Source organism: Podarcis pityusensis (genome assembly GCF_964106645.2).
Source record: "Podarcis pityusensis genome assembly, chromosome: Z".
Classification (NCBI taxonomy): Eukaryota; Metazoa; Chordata; class Lepidosauria; order Squamata; family Lacertidae; genus Podarcis; species Podarcis pityusensis.
This window is the reverse complement of record NC_138044.1, coordinates 19,697,901-19,714,389: the sequence shown is the minus strand read 5'-3', so window position 1 is coordinate 19,714,389 and position 16,489 is coordinate 19,697,901. Positions and strand designations below refer to the sequence as shown.

The 16,489-nt window shown below is 45.5% G+C and overlaps 1 long non-coding RNA gene across 1 annotated transcript; it reads left to right on the top strand.

Moving 5' to 3' along the window:
• The first annotated feature begins 8,096 nt into the window (after positions 1-8,096).
• Positions 8,097-13,201, top strand: LOC308468076. Its single transcript, XR_013981449.1, has 2 exons — positions 8,097-11,281; positions 11,692-13,201. It is a non-coding gene; the product is annotated as an uncharacterized lncRNA (long non-coding RNA).
• The last annotated feature ends 3,288 nt before the right edge of the window (positions 13,202-16,489 follow it).

The window sequence follows — 16,489 nt, the reverse complement described above, 5'->3', positions numbered from 1 at the left end:
GTTCCCAGGCAGCTTTGTGGGAAGCCGCCTGCTTTCGATGTACGGCGGGGTCAGCAGCTGTTTAAGAAGAATGCAAAAGCAATGGTGAAGTGTTTAATGTTACATTTCTTGGGGGCCCCAGACTTTCCATCCATTTCTGTCTTCCCCTCTTGCCAAGAAGTGTTATTTTGCAGGAACAAACGTCAGTTATTGACTATAGATAAAGGAGGTCGAAAAACATTCTGCCAAAGAGTTATCCAATCCCCATTAATCTCCATAAAACAGCTTTATTGTGGGAAGACACGTTAGCTGTACGCTTCATTTTGATCTTGGTCAGTGATTAAGGCATTTTTACTAAACTTATGCCCCTTATAAATGCAGCTTGTGAGTTGAATGGTTAAAAGCTTGTAATGTGAGCGGTTCCTCTCTGCTATTCATTAAATAAAGATTTTAATTTTTTGGCTTGAAACCTGAGGTCCCTGACCAAAACCACAAACATTACTATGCTATTCTGCCTTGGTCAGGCCCCACTGGGCGTCCTGTGTCCAGTTCTGCATGCCCCAATGTAAGGGGGACATTGACCTGCTGGAAAGTGTGCAAGGGAAGGCAATGACAATGGTGAAGGGTCTGGAAACCAAGCCTTGTGAGGAAGGGTGGAGGGAGTTGGGTATGTTTAGCCCGGTAAAGAGGAGACTGAGAGGAGATATGATAACCATCTTCAAATATCTAAAGGGCTGTCACATGGAGGACAGGCTAGGACCCGAACCAATGGATTCAAATGACAAGAAAAGAGATTCTGACTCAACGTTATAAAGAACCTTGTGGTGGCAAGCATTGTTCTACAGTAGAACAAGCGCCAGTCCACCTGTGAGACAAGGTGAGGCAACTGCCTCAGGTGGCAGGATCCACAGGGGCAGTAGATCCAGCCTCCAAGGAAGACATTGTCCTCTGCTGCTGCTGCAGGGGTGGCACCGATGACTGTGGCATTCTCCTCAGCAGTCCCTCGACACAGCCTATACAGAGGCCTCTCAGTGAATAGGAGGCACTGCTGGTCTCCTTCCACCTCTAGGGAGGAAATGGCAGGGGCTGCCTTTCAGGGTCTCCTGGGGTCCTCACTTGCCCAGCATGAATCAACCCCCCAAACCCAATGACCTTTGATTTCCACTTCCACTATTGGGTAAGGTTTATTTGATTCCTCTATTGTTCCTACTGTAGATTTTCACTCACCCCTTCTTCTCTAGTGGGAGCAGAGGGAAAGTTCACCTCAGGTGCCAAAATGTTTTGGGCCAGCCCTGACTGGAATGGACTCCCATGGAAGGGGGTGGGCTCTCCTTCATTGGAGGTTTTTAAGCCACCTGTCGTGGATTCTTTACCTGGGATTCCTGCACTAGGTGACCCTTGGAGATCCCTTCTGATCCCACAATTATAAGATTTTATAATTATCTCTTGCAACTTTACAAAGTTGAGGGTGCCTTTCCCTTCACAAGTTCTTGGGAGAAACTTAACCAGCAAACAGCAATTTATAAAAGCAATCAGCTCAGAGCTGAACTCACATTCTTTTGCACGGCGGAATGTGGGTCCCGCCTCGGATATTTAAACTTATCTCAAGGCAAACAGCTGAACGTGAAATTAGGGAGCTGCATGAAACAAAACTGATTTTAAATAGTCAGTTGTAACATTTCCTTATTCTTTTGAAGTCTTGCAAATGGACTCAGCTAAATTTAGCGGGCTTGGTGCTAGAACACCAGACACTGTTTTTCTTCGAAGCCGTTGTGCAGTACTAAGCATTCACTTTAACAGATAAAAACTCCAATGCACCAATGCAAATGGCCCCTATCAGAGGCACTCCCTAGTTCCTGCATCCATAACTTATTCTGTTGTAAAGGTTTACTAAATTACAAATGTGAAAAATATTTTCTTTTTTCTCACCTAATTGTTGGAAGAAGGGACGTGGGTGGCGCTGTGGGTAAAACCTCAGTGCCTAGGACCTGCCGATCGTATGGTCGGCGGTTCAAATCCCCGCGGCAGGGTGAGCTCCCGTCTTCGGTCCCAGCTCCTGCCCACCTAGCAGTTCGAAAGCACCCCCAAGTGCAAGTAGATAAATAGGTACCGCTTTATAGCGGGAAGGTAAACAGCGTTTCCGTGTGCTGCGCTGGTGCCGGCTCGCCAGAGCAGCTTCGTCACGCTGGCTACGTGAACCGGAAGTGTATCCGGACAGCGCTGGCCCCCGGCCTCTTAAGTGAGATGGGCGCACAACCCTAGAGTCGGACACGACTGGCCCGTACGGGCAGGGGTACCTTTACCTTTACCTAATTGTTGGAAGGGTAGCAATAAGCTTGGTACATATTATCACTGATGGCAGGAATGTAAATTGGTGATTTTTGGAATTTAATTTTGACAGAGATGATAAATATTACTATTTGTGGTGTAAAATTAATGTGACTGGATATGTCTGATGAGACCAATGTAGATATATAGTCCAAAGAATTGGTCTTATATATCACCTTGCAGCTCAATGGAAAATCTTACATTGGACACTTGGTACCACTCAGTCTTGAACAGAGCTATAGTAGAGAAAATAACACATAATTTGGAGTTCTAGTCCTTGTCAAAATTTCAAATTATTTTAGAAGAACCTTTTAGAAGAACTGACATTCCTTTATTACAGATTCTACCTTTTGACCTACGAAGCTGCCTTGTTCTGAAGGAGGCCTTCGATAGCCCAAACCTGTCCATTTTTTCTTGCAACGGAAGTGAAAGTCGATCAGGTCCCTAGAGATTGATTGAATGACAGATGCAAAGGACTGAATTCACAAAGTTCCCTGGGAAAAGAGTATTCCTCATTGCTGAACTCTGTGCCTTCTCCCCATCTTTGGATTCATGCTGCTTTGGGGGTATTTCGCAGGAAGCTAATACAGCAGAAGACAGAAATGGGATTCAAGATGACCTTAACAGATTGGGGAACTGGGCCCAAACTAACAAAAATAAAATTCAGTTGGGACAAATGTCAGGATCTAAGGCAGATATAATCAGATGCAGAAATATAGGATGGGGAACAAATGAAAAGGATCTAGGAGTTTTGGTAGGCCACAAGTTTCAGAGCATTAATCCTGTTTTTTGGTCTTTTGTCAGCTTTTGATACCATTGACCATGGTATCCTCCTGAACTACCTCTGGTGAATGGGATTTGGGGGCAGTGTATTACAGTGGTTCCTATCCTACCTTCATGGTTGAGTGACACAGAGTTGACACTCTGTTTCTCAACAACATCTGAATCAGAAGAGACTGTGCAGTCCCTGGGCCACTGTCTAGTCCTAGACCCAGTGGTGAAATGGATGGTGTGTAGGGGAACAAGCTGAGCTTGAATCCTGCAAAACAGAGGCACTGTGGGTGAGTAGCTCCCATGTCTGGGAAATTGGTCTGTTGCCTCTGCTGGGTGGGGTTGTGCTCCCCCTGAAGGAGCAGGTTCAGAGTCTGGGGATACTTCTGCATCCAGCTCTGTCACTGGAGGCTCAGGTAGCCTCAGTGGCTAGAAGTGCCTTTTAACAACTGTGATTGGCTTGACAGCTATGGCCACTTCCTGGACTAGGAAATCCTCGCTCATGGTAGTTCGTATGGTGGTTACTTCAAGACTGGGTTAATGCAATGAGCTCTATGCAGGGCTTCCCTCGCGCCTGATCTGGAAGCTGCAGTTTGTGCAGAATGCTGCAACACAATCGCTGCAACACTTGAAGCATATAACACATGCACTCAGATATCTGCTATTGGGTCAAGTTCAATGTGTTATTATTAGTATATGTAAAGCCCTTAACGTATTGGGACAAGTTTGCCTTCAAGATCACCTTCCCTCACATGTGCCCTCTCTACCAATTTGATCAGCAGAATTGGCATTGCCACAGGTGTCACATAATACCTGTTCCACATTTGTAAGAACTTGGATCATTTAGTGCAGCAGCACCTACAGACTTTAGAACTCCCTGTATATTGAGATCAAGAAGGTGCCTTTTTTGTGCCTGCTAAAAACATTCCTGTTTAGACAAGCCTACCCAGATGTTTACGATTTTAATCTGTTTTAGTCTTTTAACTTTTTTATGTTTTAAAGTAGGTTTGTGAATGCTTCCTGATTTTATTGTTTTATCTTTGAGAAGTTTTGTTTTGTTTTTACAATCAAGCAGTGTACAATTTTTCTGAAATAAGTAAATACTGTTAAGCTTCACAGTTTAACTGTCTTCATATATCACAAACTTAACAGTCAACAGTGTGATGCGGCAGCAGAAATGGCTAATGCTCTTCCAGACTGCATCAACAGAAGTCCAGTGTCCAGGTCAAGGGAAGTCATAGTATCACTTTGATTCTGCCTTGGTCAGGCCAAACGTGGAGTCCTCTATCCCGTTCTGGACCCCACAGTTTAAGGAAGATATGGACAAGCTGGAAGAGGGGCAGAGGGAGGAGACCAAGACTATAAAGGGTGGGGAAACCAAATCTTACAAGGAATGGTTGAGGGTGTTGGGTATGTTTACCCTAGAGGAGAGGAGACTGAGAGGTGACATGACAGCCATTTCAAATACAGTACAGTGGTACCTCAGGTTACATACGCTTCAGGTTACATACGCTTCAGGTTACAGACTCCGCTAACCCAGAAATAGTGTTTCAGGTTAAGAACTTTGCTTCAGGATGAGAACAGAAATTGCGCTGCGGCGGCAGCGGGAGGCCCCATCAGCTAAAGTGGTGCTTCAGGTTAAGAACAGTTTCAGGTTAAGTACGGACCTCCGGAACAAATTAAGTACTTAACCCGAGGTACCACTGTATCTGAAGGGCTGTCACATGAAAGAAGGAGCAAGCTTGATTTCTGCTGTTCTGGAGAGGAGGATTAAAAAAAAAAAAGGATTCAAATGACAAGAACAGAGATTCTGACTAACATTAGGAATAACTTTCTGGCAGTAAGAGCCATTTGGCAGTGGAACAGACTACCTTTCAAGGGGATTATTCCTCCTCTGTTGGTTTTTAAGCAGAGATTGGGTGGCACTCCATCCGGCAGGGATTCTTTCACTGTGATTCCTGCATTGGAGGTGGTTGTACTAGATGACCCTTGGAGTTCCTTCCAACTCTGCCGTTCTTTGATTCTACATCTCCACTTATTTGAAGACAGTGTGGAGAGAGAGCTCCGGCTGTAGCCATGCTGGCCTTTCTGTAGTGAAGAAACATTATTTTTTTTAGCGGAAGGCAAGATGGATTGTTTCAATTTTGCTAGGAACATAAACCCATCCCCAGTTACCTAGCAATCAGGAAATTGTACACAGAAGGAAAATGCTATATAGTTCTGGCCCAGCCTGACCACTCAGCTGCAAGACATGCACAACCAACCCTGCATTTTACTGTCTCCTGAAAATTTGCTTGTCGCTTTCCTACATTACAAGACTTTTCCACATTTTACATTTTGTTAACTTTCAAGAGATCAAAGGCTGCTTAGATAAAAAAAAAAATGCTCTCTCCACCTTGCTTCTAGAAATACTTCCTAGAATTTCTTGCACGGATTCTCTGTGTTATTCTTCCTCCTCCTTTTTTTAAAAAAAACAATAAATGGGTTTTGTGATTAATTATCCTGGGAAAATAACCTCCAAAGGCACATCTGCTCCCTGTTTGTTTGCACATTCAAGGGGTAAATCAGCTTTTGAAGCTGAAGTGAGCTAAAAGTTGTGAAATGTTGGAAGTGTTCTGATTCTTGCAATGCAGGGGGTTGAACTAGATGACCCTGGGGGACCCTTTAAGCTCTGCAATTCTATGAACTTCATGAAAGATTGCAGACAAACAGAAAGGCTGCAAATGCTCTTAATTTTGCAGCAATGTTGCAACCATTAAAATGGCTGTGTTGGCTAGTGGGTGGAGCACATTTTTCCCTAGACATGTTGGGGTGGAATTGGACAAAAATATTGTCCACATGACGTGGCATTATCTCCTGGTCCTTTGAAGAATTCATCATTTTGGTATTAAGTCTTTTTATCCTCTGAGACCAAGGCGGGCAACAGGTATTCCATGGTGAAACAATTAAGACCATAAGAACATCATAATGGGAGCACTGTTGGATCAGGCCAATGGCCTGAAGTCCAGCACCCTTTTCTCACAGTGGCCACTCAGATGCCTATGGGAAACCTGCAAATAGAGCCTGAGCACAAGAGCTATTTCCCCTCCAGCGTCTTCCGGCAACTGGCATTCAGAAGCATGAATACCTTCAGCTGTGGAGAACAGAACAGAGCCATCATGGCTAGTAGCCATCAATAGCCTTCTCCTCCTCCAGGAATTTGTCCAATCTTATTTTAAAACATCCAAGTTGGAAGTCACAACCACCTCCTATGTGGGTGAGTTCCATAGTTTAACTATGCGGGATGCTTGCTTTGTCTGGTATGAACAGAATTTTAACTTTTGTATGTTTGAAAATACTGCTGTAATTTTTTCTTGATTTTCCTCTTTTATCCTTTTATAAACTGATTTGAGGGTGATTGTTGTTTTTTGTCTTTCTTTTTTTTTACAATCAAGTGGTGTATACATTTCAGGAAACAAGCAAGCAAACAAACAAACTGAATAGTAATCCAGCAGGCTTATCTTATGTTCTTACGTTCCCACTGGGCTACATCGCTGCACAGCCTGTTTATTGTATTTTGAGAGTCTTCCTTTGCTGCCAGCCAAATCTAGACATAATGAGTGATGCTCAGGGCTGGTGCGCAGGATTGTCACGTTGATAGACATAATAAGTCCCAAAGAGTCAGCAAGGAGGCATGGCTGAAACACTCCAGAATTTCACATAAAATGCAAAGTGGTTTTCTCCCCAGGGCACTTCTGAAAGGGAAATTCAAAGGTTGTCTGTCAGCAGGCTTTTGGAGTGGGGGTGGGTTCCATCTGAAATTCCTTGTTTGTTTGTCTGTATGGACAGCCCTCAGAATGGCAACACTGCGATCATAGAATTATACAATTATAGGGTTGGAAGGTACACCAAGGGCCATCTAGTCCAGCCCCCTGCAATGCAGGAAGCACAGCTAAAGTGTTATTGACAGATGACCATCCAACCTCTACTTAAAAACCTCCACAGCAGCAGAGCCCCTCAAATGACAGCCACTTAAATTTGCTGATGTTCAGAAGCTTTTAGCAGGAAGGAGGCATAGCTTTTCATGCTGTTCGGCTGGTTCCGCCCCACTCAGTCTCCCTCACCTTATGGGACTCATTAGCAGTTAAACATTCCCCTAGCTAGCACCCCCACCCCACCCCATCCCCGGAGGCTGTAGGCCTACTTGGCTCCCAGAAAGAAAAATTGGAAAACATCCATACACAGACAAACCGCCCCACCCCCCCACCCCGCTTTCTACCATGCTGAGCCTTTATCAGCACTTAATTAAAACTTGACAAGAAGATTAACACAGAGAGGGCAGTTTTTAATTAAATTAATATCACATTCAATTTTCCAATCCACTGTTGCGCACCAGACACCTGCAGATCTTAATACAAAACCAAACAAATCGAGAATGGAGGGGAAAGGCAGAGGTAAATGAAACAGGAGTTATTTTGAACTCCCCTTCCCCATCGGCCCTTCCTATTCGCCTGTGATTTTCCATTCTGAGCTGGAGTATCAATAAAGACATAAGGGGAGCCCACAAGCAGGTCCCAAGCACAAGAGCAACTCTCCTGTGGCTTCCAGCAACTGGTGTTCAGAAGCATTCCTACCTCTGACCATGATTGGAGCCATCCAGGCTGGTAGCCGTGAAAAACCTTGTCCTCCATGAATTTGTTCTTTCAAAGCTATCCAAGTTGGTGACCACTGCTTCCTCCTGTGGCAGCAAGTTCCATAGTTTAACACCACGCTGTATGAAGAAGTGCTTTTTTATCTGTACCAAATCTTCCAACATTCAGCTTTGTTAGATGTCCATGAGTTCTACCGAGTGCCTTTGAGATTTGGGGTCTAAAATATATATTTTTTATTGCTTGACGTTTCACTTGGTAGTGCTAGACCTTCATTGCCATGACACAACCATGCTTCACTGGGTACCACGCTCTGGATGGGAGAATGAGCTGCCAAGTCACATGGTCCATATCAGCATCCCACAGGAGAAAGAGCTTGGGGTTGGGTTTCATGATATTCAGGATCACCCCTGTGGAGTGTGACTAAGCTGTTGCTGCCTTCTGCTTTCCATCCTTGACATCTCTCTTTGAGCACACCTAGAGGGAGAATCATAGAACTGTAGAGTGGGAAGAGTCCTCCAACGGTCATCTATTCCAACCCCCTTGCAATGTAGGAATCACAGCTAAAGCATCCCTGATGGATGGACCCCTAACCTCTGATTGAAAACTATCAAGGAAGAAGAGCCCATCACCTTCCAAGTGAGTCCATTCCACCGTTGAGCAGCTTTTGCCCTCAGAGCTCTTACCCTGCCTGGGGTTTAAATGGAATCTCCTTTCTTGACAACTGGTTTTCTCCTTCTTTCGCTCTCTGTTTTTTAGAATATTTATTGAAATTGACAATGATGAGATCCCCAGATACTTCCACCATCCTAGCCCTTAGTTGCTGATGTTCCTTCGTTTACAAGCAGCATTCTGGGCTCTGGCGGAGAGACGGTTCATGTAAACATTGACCTGAAGGAACTTGAAATCTGCTGTCTGCTGAGTTTGCATTTCCATCCACAAGACCCAGAGCAGAGGCTGCCGCCACCACAATTAAGAGTTTGACGTTTCCTGCAAAGATTGGGAAATAGCCTGCAATGGAGTAAAGTTTAGGTTTTGCAAACAAAAGCACCACTCCCTCCATTATAAGAACTTTAGAAGAGATCTGCTGGATCCGGCCAAGGGCCTATCTAGCCCAGCATCCTCTTCTTAAAGTGGCCAAGCACATGCTTCAAGTGGAAGCCTGCAAGCAGGATTCAAGCACAAGAGACCTCTTCCTTATTTTGTTTTCCAGCAAGTGGTATTCAGAAACATTGCTGCCATTAATTGTGGAGGCAAAGCATAACCATTCTGGCTAGAAGCCATCAATTGCCCTCTTGTCCATGGATTTGTTTAATCCTGTTTAATGCCATCCAAGTTGGTGGCCCTCACTGCTTCCTGCAAGAGGGAGTTCCTCAGTTTGACCATGCACTGCATGAAGGACTTTCTTTTATCTGTCCTGAACCTTCCAACATTCAGCTTCATCAAATGTCCAGTGATTTAATAACATTTTAAATGCTGTAACCCATCCTGGGAATTTAGAGGGGAGGATGGAAAATACATACATACATACATACATACAGTAAAGATAATGATAGTGCCATGAGTGTCGTGAGATAGAAAGAAAAAATCTTTTATCTATTCATTTTTTCCAGGCCATGAATAATTTTATAAACTTCTAGCATATTGCCTTTTCCTCCCCCTTTCTCTGAAATGTCCAAAATGCTGCAACCTTTCTTCATAGGGGAGTTGCTACATCTTGTCCTTGAGCATTTAGGAATTATTATTGCAATGCAGACAGCTTTAACCAATTTAACACTGTTCTATCAAAAAGCTCAGGTCCTGCTTGTGTCTTTCTGTTTGGGGCATCTGGTTGACGCCTGTGAGAAGAGAATGCTGTTCTTTGGTTCCTACAAGTGGTTTGCCTAATGCTACCAAGGGAACTCCCAGCACCAGAAATACTTATGCTGTATTTTCCACAGCCAGAAACATCATAATCCAGGCTCTGAGACGCTCCACCAGACCAGCTCCTGTTTTTGTGCAATTTCCATCCCCAAGATGGTGGGCGGAGGCATATTCCAAAGACCCCTCTGTGCGCCACAGCTCTCTCTGTCTTTGGCCAAGTGACCCTAAAGGCTGCCAAGAGATCCTGTTGCAGCCCCACTCGGCGTTTTGATTTTCCACAGGAAGCGGGACTGCCCCGTGGCTGATTTCCGAGGGTGGCTGCCTCCTGCCTTTCCCCCCCCCCGTAAACGATATCGGCCCCCTTTAGCTTCCGACAGGAACCAGAAAAGGAGGGACGTAGGCTGAAGCCTGCAGAGAAGTAGCCTGCAGGAGGCCCTTGACAGAGGGGCAGGGCAGCTTTTAGCAGGGGGCTTCCCAGCCCCTATAAGCTGTCAGAAGGAAAGTGAGCCCCCCCCCCACGGCCTTCCCTTCAGCAGTGCAGTCTGATGTTTAAAAGAGGGCACCCTATAGAGAGCGTCTTCAAAGGCTCCCACTGGGGTGTCCTCCAGGTTCAGTTCCACCCTGCCCGTTGACAGGCCTTTCATCCTCTGTCTCCGTCCTCCTCATTATGGCCTTCTCGCCCCCTCCTCCAGCTTCCCCCTCCCCAAATCTCTCCGACCTCTTGCAATGGCAAACTGCCCGATAGGAACCAGCTGTTGATTCCAAGGGGGAAAATACCTCTCACAAAAGAGCTTCTCTCTGTAATTTCTCAGAAGCAGTCTCAGTGAAGGTGGTGGGGGAAATCACCACTGGTCACTTGCACTTCATGACCTATTCAGATTTTTTATTTTTATTTTATATAATCACACCTTTTCTCCAAGGAACTACGTGGTTCTCCTTCCCATTTTATCTCCCAACAACCGCAAGAGTAGGTTAGGCTGAGAGAGGCAGCAACTGGCCCAAGGTCATCTAGTGAGCTTCCTGGACAAGTTGGGGTTTGAACCCCGGTCTCCCAGATTTTAGTCCAGAACTGATACAGCCACTCCAGAAACAAAACCTGAGTCACTCCTACATACCATGCAACATTCCTCAGATGAAAATAGGGACACTTCCCAGTCCCCTGCCACAGACCCTCCTTGACCCCACATTTTTATCCTATACCCCCACAGAGCATTTGCTATCGGAAGGAGGGCAAGTGCCACCACCACTGCACCAATGGGGCACAGCACCCATGCCCTCCACCATCCTGAAAAAACAACAACCCTCAATCCTGATTTTATTTAATCTATTATTTGGTAGATTTACAAAAAGAAAAACACACACAAATAAATAAATCACAAATGAATAAACTTTAGAAAAGGGGCCAAGATTAGATGCAGACACACAAAGCATTACTATTATTTAAATCAAGACTCCTTGTGCTCCGCTTCATTCCGTTCCCCCTTTCTTCCTGCCCAGGGAGCCCTGCCCTCTGCCTGCCCCTCAGAGCTGGCGCATCACATGGGGCTGGACCTTGGCAGCTGCATCCTCTCCTCCTCCTCTTCACCCCTCTCCAGCAGCCACTACAAGCTGCCCATAGGAAGTAGTGGCCATGGAGAGGACATGGAGATGCAGTGGCAATGCAACAGGATGCGCCCTTGCAGCTGCCACCACCACGACTGCTGTCGCTCAAGGTAAGTGCTGGCTTATCCTCCTGCCCGAGCTAGGCAGCAGCGGCGCTGGTGGAGCAAACAGGGACATTCCTGGATGGCTTTTGAAATGTCCCTGGAAAATCAGGACACTTGGAGGGTATGCCCCCATGCCCTGAAACTTTTCTTGAGACAAAGGCCTAGGGCTCCTTCAGTATGGCACTAGCCTTATGGACTAGTCTCTGTTTCAGCTTCTCCATCTTCTTCCAGCCTAAGTCCTACAACCATGTTCCAGAGGCATCAGAGCAAGAAGCATATTCATTATTGACATCCCAGTCATGTCTGCACAACTAACTCAGTACCGGGCCTCGTTTGCAGAGTGGTCGCTCCATCCCCTTGATCACTCTGGTTGCCCTTTTCTGAACAGCTTCAAACTGTACAATGTCCTTTTTGAGGCAAAGTGCCTCCCATCAGGAATTCCATGGTAATCCGAAGGATTTAATTTCCATTGAGGACATCATATTTCCGCTGGTGGATAATCAGGCCCCAACTCTCTTTGGCAAATTCTTCTCCCTGTTGCTCTCATATGCTTTCAGCTCAACAGAAGAAGGTATGTACATCCAGTCAAGGAGTGACGGGAGTCTGCCCAGTAATTCAGCAGAGAGGACACACTGTGTCACCACAAGACCCACAGGGAGGTTTGGAAAACTGCTGATTTTGGAATTTCTATGGAGGAGGGAAGGTTGAAGGGCAAAGGATGAAAAATGATATGGTCTGGGTTGTTTTTGTCATGACATCCAGAATGAAATATATTCCCAGCTGGAGGCAAAGAACTGATGCAGGTCCCTCCACCTTTATCCTCACCATGTGCAGGGATGCTGGGAGGCTAGGTGTGGGGAGCTGGTATAAATACCCAGGACCCAGTGGTCCAGAAGTGGGCCTGGGACCCAACCATCTTGTTTATGTTTTTGCAGTCTCATTAATTGTCAATTGTTTTTGACATCCATTGTGGAATCAGTGAATTTCAAAGAAAATAATGATATGGAAAAGAGGATACAGAGAGGTGGTATGAGAGCCACCTTCAAATATCAGAAGGGCTGTCACATGGGAGATGGAGCAACCCTTTTCTTCTGCTGCTTCGGAGGGCAGGACCTATGGCTTCAAGTTACAAGAAAGGAGATTCTGACTACATACCAGGAAGAAGTTTCTGAGGGTAAGAGCTGTTCGGCAGTAGAACGGACTCCCCTGGAAGCTGGTGGACTCGCCTTTGTTGGAGGTTTTAAAGCAGAGGTTGGGTGGTCCTCTTTCAGATCCCTCAGCTATGATTCCTGCATTGCATTGCGTTGGGCTCTTGGGATCCTTCCCACATCTACATTTTTATGGTTTTAAATTCTGAAAATAAGCAGAACAGCAGCACAGAGGCACCAACAATGGCATTTCATTCAGCAGCAGAAGTCCCGTTCTTTTTAAGCATAGATTGGATGCCCACCTGTAAGTGACTCTTTGGTTTCATTGCAGGGAAAGGACTAGATCAGGCATAGGCAAACTCCGGTCTCCAGATGTTTGGGACTACAATTCCCATCATCCCTAGCTAACAGGACCAGTGGTCAGGGATGATGGGAATTGTAATCCCAAACAACTGGAGGGCTGGAGTTTGCCTATGCCTGGACTAGATAACTGTTGGGGGTACCTTCCACTTCTATGATTCAAAGCTGTTCTTACTGCCATTGTGTGTGTCCCTCTGAGGCTGCATTTCAAAGAGTTGACTGCCACCCTCGAAAACAGAGGCCAGCTTGTCCAATGGCTCAGAGAGACATGCTCCCTGTGTCGGTGAAGACCCTCTGAGCCAGGAGCAGTTGCCCTTTCCTTCCCCCTAAAATGGGATGACTACAAATCCGAAACCATGCTAACATGCTAAGGAACAGCAGGCTTGACCTAGCACTGAATAAACATGAGCTCACTTTGGCTGGTGACCTGTATGCAGCCAAATGCATGCGCGCATATATATATATATATATATATATATATATATATATATATATATATGAGAAAGTGTGTGTGTGTGTGTGGAGACAGGATGAATGCATGGGAGAGACAAAGATTCAGAATCGGAGGGTTGCTATGGAGACAGGTCAGATGCCTTTTGTTCTTCCATTCCAACGCAGCTTAGGGAGATTTGAAAAGAAACACCCGTTTGCTTTCAGACGCTCAAAGAAGTGTATTCTCTTTCTTCTCCAGAAATCTGAGATAAAGAAAAGGGAACAACGAAGTATGTGGGAGCTTGAGCCCCAACATTTAGCTACAATCTCCTCTGAAGCCAGAGGCAAATGAGAGTGTTTTCCATGAGGTCCATGCAGGGGAACCTGCAAAACCTGTTTGACTGGAGTCATACCCCCTAAATGCCACACAGTGGCTTGTTCTCCTCTTCATTTTATGCTCTCAATGACCCCGCAAGGTAGGTTAGACTCCTGGGGAAACAGTTCTTTAGCACTGCGAATGGCCATTCAGGTTTTCTCCATATTGACATTTGCTCATATTTAGCAGTAAAGAAGGGATTTTCCCAGGGAAAGGAGCAAGGCATGGGGGAAACTGCTTGGACACCTAGAAATCACGGATCAAGTGAAAAACCTCTCAGACCCAGGTTTTCTAGGCATGGGACAAAGCAGAAGTGTGAACAAGCCCTGAGATAAAGTGGCTGAGCTCAAGGTCACCCAGTGAGCTTCATGGCGGAGTGCACATTCAAACTCTGATCGTCGTCTAACGCTCTAACCACTATGTGACACATCCCTGTAAATAATATTGCTTTTATTTTTCTATTTATTTCATAAAATTTATATACCACTTGTTTGCAATAGCAGAACGAAACAAAAAAACCTCACAAAGCAGTTTACTAAAAAAATAAAACAATCAAATTATCAAGGAAAATGTACAACAATAGTTTAAAACATATAAAACATATTTTGGATGCAGCAGGGACCAATTCACTCCCCTGGATCCAAGAGCTTTTCCTCCACCACTAAATTGAAGATCAGTTGAGCAAAAACCCCTCTTCCGTGTTTCCAGTAAGCAGCACCAGATTTAAGGCAGCATGGATTGTTTCCCTAAACAGGGTGCCAAGCTGAGGGGGTGTAAAATTGATACAATTCATATTTGAGAAGATCGGGGGGGGGGGGAGAATTTGGGCCTCGCACAGGGCACCATTTTATGAAAGATTACCCAAGTCCACCCCTGCCATAAGATCTGATTTGGTGGGTGGGATCGGGTTTTCACAAGCCACAGCTGTGGAATGACTTGGAAAGCTTTCAGACCCTGGAGGAATTGATTGGGGTGTGATGCAATTGATATACAGGCCAAGTGAAAGTGCGGGTGACCTCTTACAACATGGGTTTCTACTGTTGAAGACTTCAATGCTTACAATAGGGACAGATGTAAGATTCTCCACTTAGGCAGGAATAACCAGATGGACAAATATTGGATAGGGACACTGAGCTTGCCAACAGGACACGTGAAAGAACCTAGTGGTCTTAGTAGACCACAGGCTTAACAGGAGTCAGCAGTGTGATGCAGTAGCAAAAAAAGCAAATACTATTCTAGGCTGCATCAACAGCAGTCTAGTGTCGAGAATAAAGGGAAGTAATAGTACCGCTCTCTTGTGCCTTGGTCACACTACACCTGGAATATTGTGTTCATTTCTGAGCACCACAGTTTAAGAAGGATGTTGACAAGCTGAACATGTGCAGAGGAGGACAACCAAGATCATCAAAGGTCTGGAAGCCAAGCCTTATGAGGAATGGTTGAGGGAGCTGGGTGTATTTAGCCTGGAAAAAAGGAAACTGAGGTGATATGATAGCCAACTTTAAATAGCTGAAGGTCTGTCCCATGGAAGATGCCTCCTAATTGTTTTCTGCAGTTCCAGAGGGGAGAATCTCCGAAACGAGATTCAGATGGAACAACAGGAAGAACTTTTTGATGATAAGACCTGTTTGATGGTGGAATGGAGATCCTCAGAAGTTGTTGGAGTCTCCTTCCTTGGAGGTTTTTAAACAGAGGTTGGATGGCCATCTATCAGGGATGCTTTAGCTGGGAGTCCAGCACTTCAGGAAGTTGGACTAGATGACCCTTTGGGTCCCTTCCAACTCTTCAGTTCTATCTCTAATTAACCAGGATGGTGTTCTGCAGAGACACACAGTCTCCTGGCCAAAAAGTAACACACCACATCGATAATTGGATTAATGTTTGCAAGTGCCTCTGTGTGTGTGTGTAAGAGAGGGTGTGAAGGGGAGAGAGTTTTCACATTGCCCATCTGAAGCCCCTTCACAAGCTCCCAGACACATTTGATTCTGAGCTGCGGAGGTTTCCAGCAGGGATCCATATGGGGCCTGTCAGCTGCGACTGGATCCATTTTAAGGCTCTCTTTAAGTCCAACAAAAGAGGCACAGATTAGAGCTGATATCTGGGCATCCTTCCAAGCACTGATCCTCCAAAGGCTGCCTCTTCCCTCCCTCTGTCACTCCTCATTCTTCCAATTACTGCCCTTCCTTTGCCTTCTCCTTAGTAGAGAGTTTCAGTGATGGATGGTGACAACCATGGAGGCATTTGTTTCTTCCAACATTCCCGTCCCCCAAGCCAGGGCCTTGACCACTTATGGCTAACTCTTGGCTCCAGAGTAACGCTTTAAAACTGACCCTAACCTAGCAGACATTGGTGGCAGAAAAAAACACCCATATGTGAACGAGCATTACAGGTAGCTAAACATTTTTTGGGGGGGGGGGAGTTTTCACATCACCTCCTCCGTCTCTGGGATCTGGCCCTGAAATGCAGGAATCACTGCTAAATAAGTCCTGACAGGTCCAACCTTTGCTTAAAAAACCACATTGTATATTGATTCCTAAACTTCAGAAATCCAGGGAAGTGTGCCCACCCTATCCAAAGGTTTATCTAGGGGAATGTGACTGGTCTGGTCACACCGGGAGCTGAGCAGGCACCACAACTAAGAAGTCCAACAGAAGGTGAGAGCGGGGCGGCTGGGCACTATTGGCATTGCACAGGGCTCCACTGGAATTTGAGACAGCAAGGTCTGCCACTGCCTTTTCTTTCTTGGCAAAAGGTGCCATGAACATGGGGTAATAACAAACAGCCTACTTCATAATGCTGTTGTGAGGACTGTTGCAATAATTAAATGAAGCTGTTTGAGCACCCAAGGGAAAAACGCAAGAAACAGTACATGTTATCATTTGTTGACATTTTTATTTT